This window comes from Enhydra lutris, unplaced genomic scaffold (genome assembly GCF_002288905.1).
Source record: "Enhydra lutris kenyoni isolate GAN:26980312 unplaced genomic scaffold, ASM228890v2 scaffoldscaffold23, whole genome shotgun sequence".
Classification (NCBI taxonomy): domain Eukaryota; kingdom Metazoa; phylum Chordata; class Mammalia; order Carnivora; family Mustelidae; genus Enhydra; species Enhydra lutris.
This window is the reverse complement of record NW_019154107.1, coordinates 7735506-7753769: the sequence shown is the minus strand read 5'-3', so window position 1 is coordinate 7753769 and position 18264 is coordinate 7735506.

Here is an 18264-nt window from a genome sequence, read left to right as displayed (position 1 = left end):
CTCGAGGGCCAGGAGGTCCACTTCCGGTCATGTGGGTCTGGGCCCCGGAGGTGGACCCTGGGCGGTGGGGGCGGGGCTCTGTGGGTGGAGCTCTTTGGGCGGGGTAGGGAGTGATGTGGGTAGTGTGTGGTGTGCTGGATTGCAGGGGGGGAGTCCCGCAGGATCACAAAGGCTTTTTGCTGAGTCTTAGCAGGTCTAGTGAATTCTTCCTCTGCTGTGCTGAGTGTGCTGGCCTGAAACCAAGGGTGTCATTTCATTCCCAACCTCCGGTAAGAAGTATTTGGGTGTCTGAGCTTAGCTGCATGCCCGGGGCTTCCCCAGTCTAACAGTCAGAAGCTGGTAGCTTTTGGGGGGCCTCTGCATTTTGATGAGGACTTCACTCCCTGAATCGTCTCTCAGTGTCTTTCCTTGATCGCTTGTGGGTACTGGGCAACCTCCGTCTGCTGATTTGAGGTCAACCCCTCATATAAATGCCATCAAGTCCCTGTGATTCCTGATGTGAACTGAAGGTATACTTCTTTGGGCTACTCCTCCCTAAGGCCTTCTAGAGGTGGCTGCAGGAAAATGAGAATCCTCTGGGGTCCAGTGTTCTGGGATAGGGATCTTGAATGGAGTTCTTTACAGTCTTAGAGTTCTTCCCTTTTGTAAATGCAGCGCCGCCCCCCACCCCCACCCCAGCATGGTCCTCAAGAACCCTGTGGAGAAACTGAGGTACTTCTAAGCCTGGTCGCTTACCCTAGGGCCTCTCCTGGCTGACATCACTGTCATTTCTGAAAGTTTCATGGGTAAGTTTCTGTCTTCTGTATAACTACTATGATACTTGGTATTCTATTTCAATATTTACGTTTTGAACATATAAAAATTTTATATACACACACACAATGTGATGCCTTCATATGAGCATACACTGTGAAATGATTATCAAAAACTAGTCAACCTATGGCTTTCCATAGTTACCATTTTCATGTGTATTCTAAGAAATCCCATTTTCAACAGCATGCATGAATCAGGGGGACATTATGCTAAGTGAAACTGGCAGACCCAGAAAAACAAATACTATATGATCTCACTTACATGTGGAATCTACAGAGAGAACAAAGATATAAGTCACAGTAACAGAGGAGAATGGTGGTTACCAGAGGCTAGGTGGTGACAGGAGAGGGAGAGATACTCAGGAAAGGGTACAGTCTTTCAGTTATGAGTAAGTTCTGGAAACCTGTACAGCACAGTGACTATAGTTAATAATAATGTGTTATTTACCTGAAATTTGCTAAGAGACTAGATCTCAAGTGTTCTATTTTCATTCATGCCTTAAAATCTACTGAGATGGCTACAAAAAATAAAGGCCCAGTCCTCACCAACAAAAGAAATTTATAGTAGTTATTAGGGCAGTGTCCGGACCCACTGACTCAGACCGCCTCAACCAACCTAAACTTTGGTGCCGTCCTGGTATACCCTAGAGTCCTGGCACATGGGCCCTGAGGAGCTAGCTGCCTTCAGAGAGGTTCCTTCCGTGAAGCACCAGTAATTGAGTATCCCAGGGCAGGGCTGGGAAAATCAAGGCTAAACCTAAACTCTTTCCGCCCACCAGTGCTGTCTTCTACAGACCTGTCTCAACTTCAGGGTCCGCCCCCACACAAGTCCTAGTTCAGTGCACACTTAGTGCCCCTCAGGGCTTTCGCAGTACGACTGTTGTTGATCTTGTTTTGTTTATTCCTTTAGTTTTTCCAAGGGCTGATTCTGGGCACAGGAAACAGCGGCCTGAGATCAGTTTTCATCTTGGAAGCTACAGGTAAGGCTCTAAATCTTTAAATAATTTAAGGGGAATTTATATCTGTATACTATTCTCTTCCCCTGAATAAACATATTTTACAGCTCCATGTGGAACATTTTCTTTCTCTATCAGTACATTTTTTTAGTTGCCTCCATAAATACCTGCAGTTTTGTGAGGTTTCATTTTTAGGTGCCTTTTAGGTCTGTTGCTGTTGAAAATGGTACGTCATCCCTACGTGTTCTGATTCGGGATTGATTTTGTGTGACCAGGCTTCTGATTTTACTATAGGGATTTTGTATATACTAGCAATTTGACATTCCTTATATATTTGATTATTGTGTTTGCTTATTACTTTAGATATATTAGTTATGAGATTAGTACTATTATTATCTGTTTCTTTGTATTATTTATACCTCTTATTTTCTCATTCTTGTGCATGGCTGTGCCCTGCTATGCATTCATGTCCCAGTTTGTGGGACTGTAATTCTGTTTTTGCAAACTTTATTAGGAATGCTTCTAATATTTCACATTTATGTATATTTGCTCATGATTTTACAACATGGAAATTCCATTGAAGAAGTTTACTAAAAGTTATTATCATGAAATGGTGCAGAATTTCTGTCAAAAGTTCTTTCTTTACCCCTGCACGTTGTCAGATGCTTCTCCCCCCACCCCTTCATGTAGTGAATTCTGATTCATATTTTCTAACATGATACCATGTTTGCATCCCTTGGACTTACGTCTTTATTGGCCACTGTATTGCATATGCTGTGAAGTTGTTTATGTTATTTGTCTCAGTAGGAGTGAGCCCAGGTCAAGTGCTTTTTTTTTCAGGATATCCTTATTTGGTCTTTGTATCAAAGACAGCTAAGGCATTAGAGCAGGTAAGTCATTTCCCTTCTTTTTGTATAGTTTGACAGAGTTTATATAGAAGTTTTATTCGTTTCTCCTTCAGCATTTGGTGTAAGGAGACTTCACATTTGGCTGGTCCGGGAACATTTTGAGGGTACCTTGTGTTTTACCTACAGTTTTAGTTTATATGGTTAACGTAAGTTTTCTATTTATGTATGAACCGATTTAATCATTTCTCTTTTGCTGAAAAATAGTCCATTTCTCTTGGATTTTTAAATTTAAAGGCATGCTATTTAAAAGAAAATCACATTATCACTGAAATTCTCAAACATTCAGAGAACAGAATATTGAACCCCGTGTACCTGGTTCTCTGCATCAGTAATACTCAGCAGTAACAGGAAGAAGCTTAATCGGATTGAAGTTTATTTGTTTGTTTAGTGGTAACACTTCTCCAGAGGGCCCCGCTGTGCACTTCCATTAGGAAGTACATAATGTCTGTGATCCCTTTGTGGTGATGTTAGCAGTCACTGAGGATCATCACCCTCATCCATTAATCCATCAGGGGCTGCCCAATGGTAATTCTGTCATTCTTTTGTCTCTATTAGCTAAAATAACTCTCTAGGTAGAACCTTTTCCTTTTCTACCTTTTGTTATCCTGACATCATGGTAAAAGTATTTAGATTGTTAATTACAGCCTGTAAATCTCCTCTACACACAGACTTGGTAGAATTTTATTTACTATCACTTGTTTCTGCTTCTTTCTTTTGTAACTGGTAAGACCTACAGAAGGTGCTACAGAAATATTTGTAAAGAACTGGCTTTCATTATTTGGCTCTGCTGTCATCTGCGTCATCATTTCTGCATTCATCTTCATTATTCCTGCCTTCTAATTATCTGGATGTAATATGCTGCTGTTTCAATAACTCTTGAATCATTTGGATGCTTTAAATATTTTTCTGGTAAATCTGTTTAGTGCTATCATACCCAAGTAGCATTTGGGCCCTTTCCTACAGCTAACACTGTAGACCTTTATGTGTAATACTTGAAATTTTTTTAAGTTGAGTAAGTCTCTCCATTATACTCCTGAAATTTTTTAGTATGCATATATACACAGACATATGTGATAGATCGAAGTTTTTCCTAGGAATGAAAGGAGGATTTCACGTTAAAAAAAGTCAATCATAGTGTTTTATGAAATTTACCACTCATTCATGATAAAAAAAAAACATATATTACAAGTAAAGGATACCTACAGAAACCACAAATAAGGATAATCTGTTATATCAATAAAAGTATTTGTAAAAGTTCTTGAGTAAGACATCAGGATAAAAACATACACTTTAATTCTGCAGTAACAAGATGTTTGACCATGAAATTAAGGAACAATAGCTTGTAAAGTACCATAACAAATACTGGCATCTAATATATGTATTTATATATAAAATACATAATAAAAATGAAATATATACAGCTGCTGTATCAACAAATTAATGAAAACCTGAATAAAGAGTATTATCCTGTTCATGGAAAGAAGTACTTAATATTGTAAACATGTTAATTCTGCCCAAATGTAATCTACAGTGTAGATTAATACCCAGTCTCCCCAAAAGAAACTACATAGCTTTTGTATATGAAGTCTGACAAGCTGATTCTGAGCTTTAAATTTACTTACAAATTACCAAGAATAAACAAAGAGCTCTTAATAAGGAAAAATAGGAGGACTTACTCTACTAGACATTAAGAATCATTTTTTAGAAACCGTAGTAATTAAAAATGTGTGCTATGTGTCAGTATAAACAAAGAAACCAATAGAACTGAATAGAGTGTCCCACAACACCCACTTATATGTGAACTTCTGATTATTAAAACTGTCATTGTTGAGAAGTAGAGAAAGAACAGATTTTTTTTTTTTTTTTAACTAAGATAGGACAATGGAGCAACTAGAAATCCAAACTGAAAAAGAATACCACTATAACACTTCCCTCATGCCAGACACAAAATTCAGTTCTAGAAGGGATTAAAAACCTTCCATTATTTATATTATGACAGTTTTCAGTATTACGTCACAGGTGAGAAGAGCAAAAAGATCATATAGTCTGTCAACTAGAAGGGCACCAGTATGGGTCAGATAAAACATTTGGAGGGAAAGAGATGAAAGAACTTGGGGACATCAGTCACTTGAGTAACAGAAGGACTGGGGATGATGCGAGCTGGAGAGGAAGAGAAGAAATGGCAGCTCGTTCAGGCCCCTTGTCCCCTGCTTATCTGGCCTGATTACCATTATGGGCCTTCACTTTCAAAGAGGAGTACTTATGTTCTTAGTGCTAGCTTGGGAGAAAACTCCCTGGGCCAATGATCCGTCCATCCCATCCTCCCCTGCCCTAGTCCCTGACTGACCTGTCAATCTCTGGACCTTAAGAAAGCATAACCTGGACACTAGTGTTATAGACAGTAGTAGTAGCAGTAGTGACCAGCGGTGTAGGACTGACTACAGACACACTAAAGAGAACCAAGAATGCGTTTGGAACTTAGAGAAGGTTCCAGCTCTTGCAGATGTGATGGGAGCAGTGTCCCACCTCCTTCTCCAGCAGAATGAGTACTCCTGCTATGGGGTGAGAAAACTGGGAGCCTGGGACTCTCCACCTCCCCCCTCCACCTTTTTTTAATACTTTACCTTTTTTTAAAATTTGAGTTTAGTTGTCACATAATGTCACATTAGATTCAGGTGTACAGCTTAGTGATTTGACAAGTTTATGTATTATGCTATGTTTGCCACAAGTGTGGCTACTATCTGTCCTACTATATTAATAGTACAGTGTCACTGACTATATTTCTTATGTTGTGCCTTTTTCCCCCATGATTTATTCATTTCACAACTGGAATCCCATAGCTCCCCTTCACCAATTTTGCCGAACCCCCATCCCCTTCCCCTCTGGCAACCATCAGTTTGTTCTCTATATTTATAGGTCTGATTCTGCTTTTCCTTTGTTCTTTTCGGGTTTTGTTTTGTTTGGTTGGGGTTTTTTGTTTTGTTTTGTTTTGTTTGGTTTGGTTTTGGTTTTGGTTTAGGTTCTACTTAGGAGTGGAATCATATGGTATTTGCTTTCTCAATCTGACTTATTTCACTAGTGTAATGTCTTCTAGGTCGATCTCTGTTGTCTCAAATGACAGAAGCTTATCCTTTATTATGGCTGAGTAATATCTGTGTGTGTGTGTTTGTGTGTGTGTGTGTGTGTGTGTGTGTGTAAAACATTTTCCTTATTCATCTGTCTTTTGATGGACACTTAGGTTGCTTCCATATCTTGGCCATTATAAATAATGTAGTTAACATAGGGGTGTGTATATCTTTTGGAATTAGTGTTTTTGTTTACTTTGGGTAAATACCCAATAGAACTATTGGACCCTGTGGTATTTCTGTTTTTAATGTTTTGAGGAATTCCGTACTGTTTTTCAGAGTTGCTGTACCCATTTACATTCCCACCAACAGCACATAGATGGCTCCTTTTTCTCCACGTCATTGTCAACGCTTGTTATTTCTTGTCATTTTGATGATAGCCATTCTAACAGGTGTAAGGTGATAACTTGTTGTGGTTTTGATTTGCTTTTCCCTGATGATTAATGATGTTGAGCATGTTTTCATGTATCTGTTGGCCATCTGGATGTCTACTTTGGCAAAATGTCTATTTAGGTCTTCTTTGGCCTCTCACCTTTTTTTACACCTGTGGAGTTGTCCTGTAGATTCTACTACTTATCTAGTCTCATGTGCAGACCCACAGTAGGGTTCAGAGTACTTTGGGAGCAAGGAAGACTTCTCTTCTCCTCGTTGTCATCAGGGCTACTCTGAGCGGAGGGAGGTCAGGAAGCAGGGAGTGGCCATGATTCCATAGTGGGCAGATGGCGTTGACTGAGTTCACTGTGAGTACCTCCTCCTCCAGCAAGCAAACTACCACTTGTGTTTGGAGGTGTGTGAATGGGGACTTTCCACAGTCTAAGTGGTATCTGGAATTCTAGTGAGAAAGAATTCTACCAGTCTGTACTTCAGTGTGGAAAGAGTTATCCAGAAGTAAGTGCAAAGGATCTGACGTTGAGGAGAAATGGAGGAAAATGGTGCTGTTTTGGTTTTTCTCATTGATATGATCAGGGGCAGCTCTCAGCCCAGAACAAGGCCTGCCTTTACCTTGGATCTACATTCTTACTTCCAGGTACCCTCCTTCAACTTTGACAGAGTGAACAATTTCTCCATACTTACTCAAATGTTTCATGAACCTATTTTTACCTGTCATCAGGTAACTATTTTAGGCTTAAAACCTTGGTATACAAGGGATGAAGACTGAAAGAAAGAGTTAACATAAATATGATTAGATCCTTTTGTCTTCATTTTCATTTTCATTTTCTTTTCTTTTTTTTTTTTTTTTTAAGATTTGATTTATTTGCCAGAGAGAGAAAGAGAGAACACAAGCAGGGCGAGTGACAGGCAGAGGGAGAAGCAGACTCCCTATTGAGCAAGGAGCCTCAAATAGGACTCAATCCCGGAACCCTGAGATCATGACCTGAGCCGAAGGCACACGCTTAACCAACCGAGCCACACAGGCGTCCCTTGTCTTCATTTTGTACTGCTGCTGCATAGCAAATCAGCACCAAGTTAGCAGGATAAGCACAACTTTATTATCTCACAGTTTCTAGGGGTAAGATGTCCAGGTAAAAGTCGACTTTGGTCTCTGCTTTAGAGTATTACCTAGTGGCATCTAGGGTGTCACGTGAGCTGTGTGGTCAGCTGGAGGCTAAACTAGAAATAAATCTGAGCTCTTTCACATTGTGCGCAGTGGTGCTCAGAAGCTGATGTGGTTTTGTTGTTCTGGTGGTTGTTGTCGGCTGTTGGCTAAAGGCTAGGCTGCAGTTCCACGACATGAGAACCAACCCATACGGGCCCTCTCCACAGGCACTTGACAGCATCACAGGCTTTTTCCTCAGGGTCCCCCACATAGCAAGAGCATTTCTGTTAACAAAATGGAGTGTTATATAATATCGAGAGTTAGGGGAGTCCCATATCCCCTTTAGGGCCTAAGGGCAAATAAAAATTTAAAATAAGAAAAAAGTACAAATATTGAATCATGTACATCTGAAACTAATAAAATACGATATGTCAATTACACCCCAGTAAAAAAAGAAAAGAAAAGAAAAAATTCAGTTCTTCCTCGTGCAGATCAAGAAATGAGACTCCTTGTAGAGCATTTATTTTAACAAACTTGTAAATACTTTCTCTGCCCCTCTGAGATCTTTGTTACTCTTAAGAGCTGATTATGCTTCTTGCCAGTTTGCATCCTAGGAATTTTTTCTGAAGTAACTAGGAGTCAGGCCCTTGAAATGTGAACATTAAGTAAAATAGCACCCCTGTCTCCCAGTCTCCATGAAAGTTTCACTTCAGCACCTGTCTCCAAGTTGTAAAAAACCATCTCTTGTCACAAAGAAATGAGAAGTTGTTTTTCTCTTCTCCATTTATTTGAATAAAGACAATGAACTAACAAAGATGCTCTCCCCCGCCCCAAATTACCAGGCAATTTTTGGATGAACGATGTGTAGTAAATGGTGTTGTCAAGTCCTCTTACTTGAGGAATAGTTAACTATTAGCTTAAGATCATGGATGTAATGGTTTGTATCTATTTGGCTACCATAAAAGCTTTCTGTCTTATTCCTCTTTGGTAATGTGATGGGTGTCACATTCTGGTTCAGTTATTATTAAAAAATAAAACTGTTTTCTCTCTTTTCTATGTTTTGTGGAGAAGCATTTCTGAGTTGGCAGGAGATTCTGTTTCCAGTTAACACCCCAGCAAATTTGGCAATGAGAATAACACTTCTGGAAGTTCCTGAATCGCGTGAGTAAGAGGTTCTGTGGACACACAATAGTCAGGTAAGAGACTTTAACTTATAAAGTCTCCCTTCTGACTCTCCGCTCTTTCGGAATACTTGTCAGAAAAACCAACCTCTCTGAATTCGAGATTTTTCTCTTAATTAAGCATGAGACTATGAGCTCTAAAATCCCATTAGGATCACCATTGGCTTTGATTATAGAAAAATATGGGAAGCTGGAATTATTACCTACAGTTCTTTGTCTTTAATATGTCCTCTCTGTGTCACATTAGAAATGATATACCTCGAAGAATCTTGTCTTGCAGTGGCCTGAGGACACTTCTTTTAATTTGTATAAATCAATGTATTTGCAGGGGTTCTCAAAAGGGCCTCATCTCAACCAAATGAGTTACTCTTATGGGATTCATATCATTCATATAGGAAAGTTAAATATGACTTGAATAGCCAGAAGGAAAAACCGGGGGGGGGGGGGAAGAAGAGGAAGTAAAGGAATTAAAGGCCCTTTTCTCAGATATACCCGCTCTCTGCTTCCCTGCTTCTCTTTATTTTTCCCCACATTAAATCAAGTCCTGGAAGGAAGGAGGCAGTGATCTTCTAGTTGTATTGTTGCCTTCCTTTGTGGATCTCCCTGCACAGAGGAACGAAGGCATAACTTTGTTAACTGCTAATGAATTACCTGCCCTGTTTGAGGACACAGGTTTGGGCAAGTCATGCTCTAGCCTGGGTCCCCTTTATATCTTAGCCAAGATTCGACCTACAAGATTCCCATGTCATCCACACACCCAGTAGCTAGGAAAGAAGTATGATAAACATAATTACAAAATAACAGAATTTGAATAAAAGGTGATGCACTCACATAAAGGCAACAGGATAAAGAGTAGTTGAACTAGTCACTTGGGACAAAGCAAACAAAAAAAGGTGTTAAGCTGCTAAATGTCAGTATGGGTAAGTTAACCGAAAGACCCTAGAACTTATATTTTTCTGACTTCAATATGAGGAAAACCAGCCCTTCCTACTGGGACCACCAGCAATTTTTTTTTTTCAGGTGGGGCAGCCTCTTTACTGATCAGACATATAGTGGCTGCGAGCAGTGGGGGGAGCTGGGCTACAAGCTGAGGTAATAGCCTTCCCTCACCCCAGGCCCCCTGTGGACCACACGGCCCCCCCAAGCAGGTGGACCTGGTCTGAGAGGCAGGGCCTGGAGCAATCTGTTTCTTAGGAGGACAGACCAAGTGTCACCCCATTCACTTTGACTCAACCATCCCCCATTCCCCTCTCCTTTAAAATCCTCAGTTTGATTCCCAGAGTCCAGAGTCTCTCCTGGTTCGTCTCCCCCTCTGATTCTGTCCCCCTTCATTTTTCCCTTCCTTCTACTAATGTCCTCCATGCTGTTCCTTATGTTCCACAAATAAGTGAAACCATATGGTAATTATCTTTCTGTTTGACTTACTTCACCTAATATAATCTCCTCCAGCTCCAACCATGTTGATGCTGACAGGCATCTCTTAATAAGATTTTGAAACTAGTAATGGCCATGGGTGTCTGTGTCTCACATGTGAGAAAATTATTTGGAGAGATGGAGCAGTTACTGAAGGGCCTAAGCCATCGTACAGATGTTACTCACATGACTAAGGGAAACTCAGGAGAAACACAACTCTTAGTTAAAAATTTAGATTACCAGGCTCTAGAGTTGGGTAATATTTTATAAGGAATTATACAGTAGCACTCAGATAACTTAGGCAATAAAGCATCACAACAATTTGTAAAATTAGTATATGATAGAGAAGTTTTGCATGTTGATAATCAAGAATTTGCTTTAACCGTCCACTATTAGTGTGATATACTTAAAGGTTTTTCCTCCAAGGCAAATAATGTACTGAATTTATCCTCCTTTATTTTTGTAATTGCTTTGCCTTATAATTTACTATGGACTTACTGGCTATGTAGATGGCTGCAGTTTGCCCAGAGAAAGATAGCAGTGGCAATGTAGAGAATTCGTAAAACCGTACTGTTACTATTTTGTAGTAACAAAGGTAGGGTATCATAAGGATAAATGAGTTAAAAATAAAAAAAGTTTTATTCTTCTGGTGCCACTAAATGGTGGGGTGGGGGGAGTCTCATCACCCTCACCTTTTTAAATAGCATTTACTTTAAAAAGATGTAAATAGAAAACCTTTCTCTTGGAAAAGCTGAAGAAACTTCTCAACAATTTTACATCCCAGGAATGTTTTCGTTTGGATAAAGCTATCACAGAGGACCACCCCAGTGAGCATGCGCAGTTAGGAAGAAATAGGTGTGACAGATGGACACATGACATCCTCTTCCTTGTGGACTAGTTATCTTTCCTCTTGAGAAAATGTACAGAATGTATTGTATCAGCTTGGTGACATAGAAGAGGAAGGTTTCTTTTTGACTTTGCTTTTTCTTCAGTTGCTTGCCTGGAATGTACGTTGTAGTCCAGTTTAGTGCTTACTGAGCAATAAAACTTTGTTCTTTCCTCCGTGATCATGGTGAATACTGTCCGAGCCCCATGATCCGGGACAGTAGTGAATGTCAGGAAGTCCATCTCCTTCGAATTCCAGGAAACAGCTCACCTCAAAGGTCCATTCTCCGTATGAGTTAGGTAAGACACGTAGCTGCTCATTTGTTTACCTATGACAGGGCCAAACACAGAGTCTCAAAAATCCCATTCTTGGCCTCATAAAATGCTTAACCCAGCTGCTTGGTAGCCCAACTTTGGTTAAGCTTCTTTTCCTCCTCCAGGCCCGCCCTCAGCTGAGCCAACACACAACCCCTCTTGAGAACAGACTGGCCTCAGGGCGAAACGTTCTCTGATCTTCTGTCCAATCACACCATCCTTTATCCTGCTTCTACACATACACAGCTTTGTGTATCCTCTCTCCAAATGGAAAACTCCTTTTGCCTCATGGAGGCTTGACATCCATGCAGATGGTAGGGGCATAGATTCTCCCTAATGCAATAGTTCCCTTTCTATCTTTGCAGGTATCCCTTATGAAGGAAGATCTCTCCTTACTAAGTTCGATTTGTTTTTTATTGTACATATATTTTGTGGAGACGAATTTTTGAGTCAGCATGATAGTCTGCTTCTCATTATTTCCCCAACACATATAATGTAATCATGCAGCTGACATCTCATCACCTTCTCTGGAATGTATTGGTTAGAAGCAAGTCACAGGCCCTACCTAAACTTAAGGATAAGAGTACACAAAAGCGCCATCACCAGGAGATGGGGATCATAGGAACCCCATGAGATTCTGTCTGCCACTGTCCACCTTCTGGGCCATAGTATCTCATGTTCCTACTTTATGTAAAATTCATTCACCTTCTCCCCAAATCCCAAAATATCTTATCCTACTACAACATCAGCTCAAAATCCAAGTCCCATCATCTAAATCTCTAAGTCTAGCTGCAGATGATGAGGCTCTTGGGAGGAAGTTTGTTAAACATACCACTGGGGCAGAATGAGTCTCTATTTGTGGACCTGTGAAGCAAGAAGATAGTTCATCTGTCCTAACACATCCAATGTATAATGGCAGGAGAGGAGTAGGATCATGTCTATAGACACTGTTGTTTAGAAACAGGCACATGAGAAGTATGAAAGTCAGTGGACAGTTGCACTTCTGAAATACCACTGAGCAACTATTGTCAGTTCCTGGAGTAGGATTCAAAGCCCAAGATTAATTCCCCAGGCTCTCACCTCCATCTTGGGGTTCTTGTATCCATTCTCTGAGTCATCCTCATTTTTTATTTTTTTAACTAATCTCTACATCCAACATGGATCATGACCCCAAGATCAAGAGGCACAAACTCTACCAACTGAACCAGCCAGGTGCCCCTCACCTTTCCTTTCTTTCTTTTATGGAAGATAGCATATATTTGAAGTTAAGAATGTAAAACGAGTAGTTCGCAAACCGTCATCAAATGCACGGACACAGGTACTTGTAACACCTACCTTGCCTCTCCCACTGGAAACTTCCTAGGTTATCCAGGATTCACGAGTAACTATGAAGAGCCATCCTGCAGCCTATGCTTTAGTCTCTCCATCTGAGCGTCTCCCACATACCTCACCCTTACCTTACCTCACCTTAACTCACCCACCACATGGCTAAGCTTAAAACTTTCTTTCCACTGAAAAACTGGTTTCCCAAATGTCCAAATGGGCACTTACCTGCTCTCAGCTGGACTTGCAAATCTTCCATCCTTCTTATAGTACCCTGATAGCTCGTAGCTTCCAGCTGCTCCTAGACAAAAAATCCATAGCATCCACAAGAATGTCTTCCATGAGAGCACATGTTCAGCTAATGTTCAGAGAATGAATAAGTGAACCAATGAACGTGTTATCTAATTTAAGTTTTATTTTCTCCTGCATTCTTAGATAAGTTTAGCAAATTCACATATGTATCTTAATTTTAGAGAGTGACTGAAAGTATTAGGAAAGCAATGAGTCAACTGTCTTCGAAACACCTACTCAGTGCAGTGATACCCTGTTCCATATCACAAAATAAGAGGGAAGTGTTGCCAAATTTCTTTTGAAACTACATATCTCCTACTCTTAAATGCAACACACAGAAATAAGAGTGCTCTGGTCCAAGAAGGTGATGTAGGAAGACACTGAAGTCCCCTCCTCCATGGAGATACCAAATCTACACCTATTTATAGAACAATTCCTTCAGATGCAGAACTAAGTGCTGACTGAACACCTTCTGCGGAACAGAAGACAGGCCATGAAGAGAATGGCAAGAGATGAAGAGAAGGTACTCTATTGTTTGTGTGTGGGAAGGGAAGGGATTGTGTGTATGTCTGTGGTAAAGGGAAGGGACAACATGAAAGTATAGCATAATGTAGAATCTGGATGTGGAGAAGGGAAGGGATAGTATCATGTTTGCATAGAGAAGGGAAGGGAAGGGAAAACATAATGTTTCTGTGATGGGGAGGGGAGAAGGGAAGAAAAGGGACAGTGGCGTGTGAATGAGCAGAAAAAGAAGGGAAGGGCTAGTGAAGTATCTTGTGTGTATGTGTGTGGTTAGAAGAATGGAGGGAAGTGAATAAATAGTGTAGTGTGTGTGTTTGGAAAAGGGATAGTGTAGAATGTTTGCACAGAGAAAGAGGGGAGGAATGGAATTGCGTGTGTTTGTGCAGATGAGGAAATGAAAGAAAAGGGAGAATATAGTGTGTGGGGGGTAACGGAAAGTGCAGGGATAGGACAGTGTGTGTCTATTTGGAAAAGAGATTAAATAGTATAGAGTATGTGTATTGGGAAGAGAAGTGATAGGGTGGTGTATGTTTGTAGAACAGGAAAGCAAAGTAGGGAAGTGAACAGAGTAGTGTAAAGGGATAGTGTGGTATGTTTGCACAGGGAAGGAATAGTGTATTCTGTGTGTGGTTGAGGAAAGGGAAGAAAAAGGAGAATATAGTGTATGTGTAGAGAAGGAAAGGGTAAGGATAGGGTAGTGTGTGTATATAGGGGAAAGGGAGGAAATAGTGTAGAATTTCTGTATACAGAAGAAAATACACAGGGTTGTAGGTGTTTTTAAAACAAGAAAGCAAAGGAGGGAAATGAATAGAGTAGTGTGTGTTCACAGAAGGGATAGTGTAAAATGTTTGCACAAAGAAGGAAGTGGAAGGAATAGTGTATTGTGTGTTTTTGTGGTTGATGAAAGGGAAGCAAAGGGAGAATATAGTGTCTGTGTGGAGAAGGAAATGGTATGGATAGGATAGTATGTGTATATTTGGAGAAGGGAGGAAATACTATAGAATTTGTGTTTAGGGAAGAGAACGGATCGGGTGGTGTGTGTCTGTAGAACAGGGAAGCATAGGAGGGAGTAAGTGTACTGTGTGTGTTTGGAGAAGTGATAGTGTAGAATGTACAGGGAAGAAAAGGGAAGGGATAGTGTATTGTATGTGTTGGCATGGTTGAGGAGAGGGAAGAACAGAGAGAAAATATTGTGTGTGGAGACAGAAAGGGTAGGGACAGTGTCGTGTGTTTATATGCAGAGAGGGAAGACATAGTGTAGAATTTGTGTATAGGGAGGAGAATGGCTAGGCTGGTGTGTGTTTGCAGAACAGGGAGCAAAGGAGTCATGTTAAGAGAGTTGTGTGTGTGTTTGCAGATGCAATAGTGTGGCATGTTTGCAGAGAGAAGGAAGGAAGGGGGAAAGGAATAGTGTAGTGTGTGTTTCGGGTTTGGTTGAGGAAAGTGTAGAAAATGGAGAATATGAGGTATTTGGAGAAGGAAAATGTAGGCATAGGTAGTGTGTGTACATATGGAAAAGGGAGGAAATAGTCTAGAATTTGTGTATAGGAAAGAGAATCGATCAGGTGCTGTGTGTTTGTGGATCAGGGAAACCAAGCAGGGTCATGAATAGTGTAGTAGAGTGTTTGTGAGGATGAAGGAAGGGAAAAAAAGGGAGAAGACAGTGCAAGTGTGTGGAAAAGGAAAGGGAAAGGAGAGTGTGGTGTGTGCATATTTGGAGAAGGAAGAAAAGTGGGTAGAATTTGTGTATAAGGAAGAGAATTGGCAGGGTGGTGTGTTTCTATGGGAGGGAAGCAAAGGAGGGACGTGAACAGTGTAGTTGTGTGGTTGAGGAAAGGGAAGAAAAAGGAGAGTATAGTGTGTGCAGAGAAGGAAAAAGTAGGGATAGGCTAGCAACTACACTTGGAGAATGGAGGAAATACTGTAGAATTCGTATATAGGGAAGAGAATGGATAGGATCGTGTGTATTTGTAGAACAGGGAAGAAAACGAGGGACTTGAAAAGAGTAGTGTGTGTTGGAGAAGGGATAGTGTAGAATGTTTACACAGAGAAGGAACAGGAAGGAAAAGTGTATTCTGTGTGTTTATGTGGTTGCAGAAAGGGAAGAAAAGGTAGATAGTGTCTGTGTGCAGAAGGAAAGGGTAGAGATACGGTAGTGTGTGTACAATTGGAGAATGGAGGAAATAGTGTAGAATTGTTTATAGGAAAGAGAATGGATAGGGTGGCGTGTGTCTAGAACAGGGAAGCAAAGGAAGGGATATGAATCGAGTACTCTGTGATTTGCAGAAACGACAGTGTGGTTGAGGAAAGGGAAGGGTAGTGTGTGCACTAGTGTACTAGTGTAAAAGGATAGGTTAGTGCGTGTATATTTGGAAAACGGAGGAAATAGTATAGAATATATTTGTAAGGCAGAAAATGGATAGTGTTTGTAGAACCATGTTTGTAGAACAGGGAAGCAGTGTTGGGACATTAAAAGAGTAGTGTGTGTGCTAGTGCCTCTAAGGAAAGCGATGAAAGGGGAGAATATATTCTGTGTTGTAGAAGGAAAAGGTCATGTTAGGGTATTGTGTGTCTATTGGGAGAAGGGAGGAAATCGTGTAGATTTTGTGTATATGGAAGAGAAAGGATGGGCTGGTGTGCATATGTGGAATAGGGAACCAAAGGAGGGATGTGAATAGTGAAATTACCTATTTTTGTGGATAGGGACAAAGGGTAGAAAAGGAGGAAAGTAATGTGTTTGAGGAAGAAAAACGTAGACCTAGGCTAGTGTGTGTACATTTGGAGAAGGTAGGATATAGTCTAAAATATGTATATACAAAAGAGAATAGATCGGGTGGTGTGTGTTTATAGATCATGGAAGCCAAGCAGGATCGTGAATACTGTAGTAGAGTGTTTGTGAGGATGAGGAAAGGGAAAAAAGGGAGAAGACAGTGCCAAGTGTGTGGCAAAGGAAAGGGAAAGGAGAGTGTCCTGTGTGCATATTTGGGGAGGGGAGAAAATAGGATAGAATTTGTGTATAGGGAAGAAAATTGGCAGGGTGTTGTGTTTCTATGGGAGGGAAGCAAAGGAGGGACGTGAACAGTGTAGTTGTGTGGTTCAGGAAAGGGAAGAAAAAGGAGAGTACGTTGTTTTTGGAGAAGGAAAATGGAGGCATAGGTAGTGTGGGTACATTTGGAGAAGGGAAGACATAGACTAGAAATTTTGTCAAGGGAAGAAATGGATTGGGTGGTGTGTGCTTGTATATCAGAGTACCAAGCAGGGTCATGAATAGTGTAGTACAGTGTTTGTGAGGATGAGGAAAGGGAAGAAAAGGGAGAAGACAGTGCAAGGGTGTGGCAAAGGAATGTGAAAGGATAGTGTCGTGTGTGCATACACGGAGAAGGAAGAAAATGGGGTAGAATTTGTGTATAGGGAACAGAATTGACAGGTTGTGTGTTTCCAAGAGAAGGAATCAAATGAGGGACGTGAATGTGTAGTTGTGTGTTTGTGTGGTAGAGGAAGGGGAAGAAAAAGGAGAGTATAGTGTTTTTGGAGAAGGAAATTGGAGGCATAGGTAGTGTGTTTGCATATGGAAAAGGGAGGAAATAGTCTCAAATTTGTGTATAGGGAAGAGAATAGATTTGGTGGTGTGTGTTTGTACATCAGAGAAGCCAAGCAGGGTTGTGAACTGTGTAGTAGAGTGTTTGTGAGGATAAGAAAAGGGAAGACAAGGGAGAAGACAGTGCGTTTGTGTGGCAAAGGGAAGGGAAAGGATAGCGTGCTGTGTGCATATTTGGAGAAGGAAGAAAATGGCACAGAATTTTTGTATAGGGAACTGAATTGACGGGTTGTGTGTTTCTATGAGAGTGAAGGTAATGAGGGACGTGAATAGTATAGTTCCGTTTGTGTCGTTGTCGAAGGGGAAGAAAAAGAAGTGTATAGTGTTTTTGGAAAAGGTGATGGGAGGTATATGTAGTGTGGATAAATTTGGAAAAGAGAGGAAATAGGCTAGAATTTGTGTCTAGGGAAGAGAATGGATCGGCTGGTGTGTGCCTGTAGATCAGAAAAGCCAAAGAGCGTCATCAACAGTGTAGTAGAATGTTTGTGAGGATGAGGAAAGGGACAAAAAGGAGAAGAAAGTGCAAGTGTGTAGAATATGAAAAGGAAAGGAGAGGGTTGTCTGTGCATATTTGCAGAAAGGAGAAAATAGGGTAGAATTTGCATATAGGGAAGGGAATTGGCAGAGTGGTGTGTTTGTACAATAGGGAAGCCAAGGAGGGTTGTGAATAGTATCGTAGAGTATACGAATAGGAAAGGGAAGGAAAGGGAGAATACAGTGCAAGTGTGTGGCAAAGGAAAGTGAAGGGATTGTGCCAAGTGTGCATTTTGGAGAAGGAAGAAAATAGGGTACAATTTGGGTATAGGGAAGAGAATTGACAGGGTGGTGTGTTTCTATGACAGGAAGCAAGGAGGGACGGGAATTGGGTAGTTCTGTGTTTACTTGGTTCAGGAAGAGGAAGAAAAAGGAGAGTACAATGGTTTTGGAGAAGGAAATTGGAGGTATAGGTTGGGTGTGCATTTGGAAGAGGGAGGAAATAGTCCAGAATTTGTGTATAGGAAAGAGATCGATCGCAAGATGTGTGTTTTTAGATCCCGAAAGCCATCTAGGGTCACGAATAGTGTAGTGGAGTATTTGTGACAAAGAGGAAAGGGAAGAAAAGGGAAAAGACCATGCAAATGTGTGGCAAAGGAATGGGAAAGGATAGTGTCGGGTGTGCATATTTGGAAAAGGGAGAAAATAGGGTGGAATTTGTGTATAGGGGAGAGAATGTACGGGGTGCTGTGTTTCTATGATAGGGAGACAAAGGAAGGATGCAAATAGTGTAGAGGTATGCTTGTGTGGTTGAGGAAGGGGAAGAAAAAGGAGAGTACAGTGTTTTTGGAAAAGGAATTTGCAGGCATAGATTGTGCATTTGGCAAAGGAAGGAAATAGTCTAGTTGTGTATAGGAAAGAGAA